General features: G+C 38.5%; 1 protein-coding gene across 1 annotated transcript in view; it reads left to right on the top strand.

The window, feature by feature from the left end:
• The window catches only part of BIRC6 (baculoviral IAP repeat containing 6), a 366321-nt gene that overhangs the window by 39291 nt on the left and 322698 nt on the right, over positions 1 to 4332 (top strand). The gene's annotated exons all lie outside the window — the stretch shown is intronic.

The following is a 4332-nucleotide window of genomic DNA, read 5'->3' as shown; positions in this document are numbered from 1 at the left end:
CCTCAAGGAGATATCCTTGCTCCTCAGCACTTGAAACAGTTCCTTCACAGTTGACTTTCCCAATGCTACACGTTGTCTAATGTCCTGACTGCTGCTTAGTAAGTAGTCAAATGCCTTAGGCACTATGCCACCAGAGCTCCTTTGAAAAGAAAAAGCATGCTCAAATATCCAAGAAGCTGAACAGTTCCACAATATATACTTCGTTCTTTGAAAGACAGATACTGTACTTTGTAGAAATCTAGAAGTTGTCTAGAGGTAGATGAGCAGATCTTACCTGGAACCTATCATTAGACTTCATTATTGTTGTTATGTGCCGTCGAATTTGGCCCAACTCATAGTGACCTCTCCTTGGGTTTCTCAGGCAGTATCACTACGGAAGTAGATTGCCCCATCTTCCTTCTGAGGAATGGCTGGTGGGTTTTTTAGCAGAAGTAATGCAGACCAAGTACAGGTCTCAGGATGAGTAGAAGATTCAGATAAAGAGTCCTTCACCTAATATTATAGCTGTTTTTCCCCGCTTCCCCTCATTTCAGTTGATTTTCAAAATGTAATGTTAGAATGTTCTTTTTTTCCCAATAGAAGTGAACCTTTCATGAACTCATCCATTGACAGGACACAATTGGTATAGAAATCAATGTTTTTTGTTTTTATATATAGAGATATTATTAAATATATCTTAGTTTGCTTTTGTCAGTTCTTTGCAGCACAGTTTTCTTGAATTGCACCATTGTTTATGTGTCTTTACAGCATCACAGTTATTGGTGAAATATTTGGACTCATCATCTGGATAGGAAAGTGGTTGGTTTTCAGTTTATTACATGTAATCTCTTCAGGATGATGTGATGTATCATTAATAGGTTAACTTATCATACTGTTTTGAGAGTGAAATCTTTTCAGTTTCTTGTACTGCATATTGCAGTCCATAATTATATTCATTATAATTTTGCATGTTGGCATTATTAGATTCTCACTGACTCTGAATTTTCCTTTTGAGAGCATTAAGTTTTTCTACTAAATAAAAAATAGGGATACTATTTGTTTTGAGATTTAAATATTCATTTGAAATAAGGCAGCCTTTTTGTTTGGTAAATGGCTGTGATTTGTATTTGTTTCTTCCCAATTTTCCTGGAGCTATTGATGTGTTTCAACATAGCAATTTTTCATTGATGACCTTATAAAAAATGTAATTAGGCTTAAAATCCTCTTCTTTCTCACAGATTATTTTCAGAAATTGCCACAGTGAATAGTCATATGTGTTATAAAACCCAAATGCTAATAAAATATGAATCTGACGGGCATAAAATATAAGTCAATAAGAATACTGCTTAAAATACGAAAACTTAATATAGTTGTCTTCTAATTGAACAACTCATGTTTGTTATGTAACAAATTTTAAACCATGCAGTGTTCTCTTGTTTTAGTAGAACAGCTACCTCTTGGTCTATGTACAGGTTCCTCATGAGGACAATTAAGTGTTTTGGAATTTCCATTCTTTGCAATATAATCCATGATTTATTAACGATCTACACGTTGTCTTTGCATAGTCAATAAAACACAGGTAAATGTCATTCTGATACTCTTTCCTATCAGCCAAGATCCATCTGACATAAACAGTGATATCCCTTGTTCATGCCCTTTTATGAATCCAACTTGAATTTCTGACAGTTTCCTGTCTCTATACTGTTGTTACGGTTTTTGAATTATCTTCAGCAAAACTTTACTTCTGTGTGGAAGTAGTGATGTTGTTTGGTAATTTGCACATCTGTTGGATCACCTTTCTTTGGAATGAGCACAAATATGGATCTCTTCCAGTCGGGTGGCTTAGTAGCTGTCTTCCAAATTTCTTGCCATAAATGAGTGCCTTCACCACTGCATCTGTTTGTTTAAAGATCTCAGTGAGTAGTCCATCAATTCCTGGAGCCTTGTTTTTCACCATTTCTGTCAGTGCAGCTTGTGCTTCTTCCTTCAGTACCATTGGTTCTTGATCATATGCTATCTCCTGAAATGATTGAATGTTGAACAGTTCTTTTTGGTACAGTGACTCTGTGTATTCCTTCCATCATCTTTTGATGCTTCCTGCTCTGTTAAACATTCTGGTATGTAGAATCCTTCAGTATTGCTATTGGAGGCTTTAATTATTTTTTCTGTTCTTTTAGCTTGAGAAATGCCGAGTATGTTCTTCCTCTTTGATTTTCCATCTCAAGGTCTTTGCACATTTAATTTTAATACTTTGTCTTCTTGAGCTCCCCTTTCAAATATTCTGTTCAGCTTTTCTACTTCATCATTTCTTCCATTTGCTTTAGTTACTCTTCACACAAGAGCAAATTTTAGCATCTCTTCTGGCATCGATTTTGGCCTTTTCTTCCTTTCCTGTCTTTTTTTTTTTTAATTGTTATTTGGATGAAAATTTACAGAGCAAATTCACTCTCCATACAGCACTTCACACACATGTTGTCTCATGACACTGACTACAATTTACCACAATGCAACAGCTCCCCTCCCACTTCTTCCTGATAGTTACCTCTTCCCTGTGTCCATCCCTCCATGCACTCCTGCCCTCTGAACTGTCTCCCTGTGCATAAACAGCCCTTTTTGTCATGATTGTTCTCTCCAAGGAGTGTATCTACCTCAGGTACCTCTTCAACTTTTATGCCTCTCTTTTGTTTGTCTCGAAGTGACAGGTGTGGGTTCAATTCTGGACCTGAAGGGCAGCTAGTGACCATAGTCTCAGTGGTTTCACCAGGCTCTATCAGACCAGCAAATCTGGTCACCCCCCTTTTTTTGTCCCAAGTGAGTTATGTTCCACATTGTTCTTCCTCTCTATCCAGGATCTCCTACATAGATCCCCCTCTGAGTGGTTGACAGTGGTAGCTAGGCACCATCTAGTTCTTCTGATCTCATAGTCATATAGGCTGAAGATTGCACGGTGTACCAGTAGCAAGGACTAATTGTTTACATGAGTCTTTGGTTTTCTTCATTCTGATTTGCTCTGGACAAGGAGAGACCCATCATTGCATCTATATGGCTGGTTGCAAGCTTTTAAGATCCCAGTCGCTACTCCCCAAAGTAGGAGGTGGGACACTGTTTTGTGCAGTATATTAGGCCATTTGAGCGTGGTGTCCCCTGCAACTATGTTCCTGAGCCCACACATTCAACTGCTCGGTCCTTCTGGGTAGCTGGCTGTGACCAAGAAGTTACTACAACCTTGTCCCTTGTCAGCTCTACTATACCCCTGAGAATTATTACAGAACATACAAATACACTTGTAGAACCATTGTCTGCCAACCCTATACATGGTCTTGGGTATAGTCCCCCCTGCATAGACATACCTAATAGTTCAGCCTGTACACCCATCTGTCCACCCATATACCCATGTTTGCCTTCACTGAAAACGTAGTACTGTATGTACAAAAGGGTTCATCTTTGTTGTCTGCACCTCCCCTGTACCTCGATGTCTTCCTCTTCCTCAGTGCCACCATGTTGATCACTCACATTTGGTACATTGCCCTTCTCTTCACCCAAATCAATACTTATCTTTACTTATCTAACAGTATTCCCTCCCCTCCTCTACCCTGCCACCGCTGGTAACCAACAAAGAAAATTTCCTTCCATATATAAACTGTTCCTTGACTTTTACAATAACAGACTAATATAATATTTGTCCTTCTGTGATTGCCTTATTTCACTCAGCATGTCTTCCAGGTTCATCCACTTTACACGATTCTTTGCAGATTCTACATTATTCTTTAGGGTTGCATAGGATTCCATTGTGACAATTTGGTTATCCATTGCTCAGTTGATGGACACTGAGGTTGTTTCCATCTTTTGGCTATTGTAAATAGTGCTGCAGTGAACATGGGTGTGCATGTGTCTGTTCTTGTCATGGCTCTCTCACTTCTTTAGGGTATATACCTAGTAATGGAATGGCTGGATCAAATGGTATTTCTGTTTCCAGCTTGTTAAGAAATCACTGTACTGCTTTCCACAGTGGTTGTACCATTTGACAGTCCCATCAGCAGTGTATGAGAGTCACAATTTCTCCAAATCTTTGCCAGCATTTGTTATTTTCTGTCTTGTTAAACTTTGCTACTAGTGCTGGGGCAAGATGATATCTCGTAGTTATGATTTGTATCTCTCTAATGGCTAATGATCATGAGCGTTTCTTCATATGTTTGTTGGCTGCCTGAATATCCTCCTTGGTGAAGTGTCTATTCATGTCTTCCGCCCATTTTTTAATTGGATTATTTATCTTTTTGTTGTTGAGGTGTTGGAGTTTTCTATAAATTCTAGAGATAAGTCCCTTGTCAGATATGTCATTGCCGAATATTCTTT

The sequence above is a fragment of the Orycteropus afer genome, unplaced genomic scaffold (genome assembly GCF_000298275.1).
Source record: "Orycteropus afer afer isolate SDZICR_OR568_19922 unplaced genomic scaffold, OryAfe1.0 scaffold00054, whole genome shotgun sequence".
Lineage (NCBI taxonomy): Eukaryota > Metazoa > Chordata > Mammalia > Tubulidentata > Orycteropodidae > Orycteropus > Orycteropus afer.
This window is presented reverse-complemented; position numbering and strand designations above follow the sequence as displayed.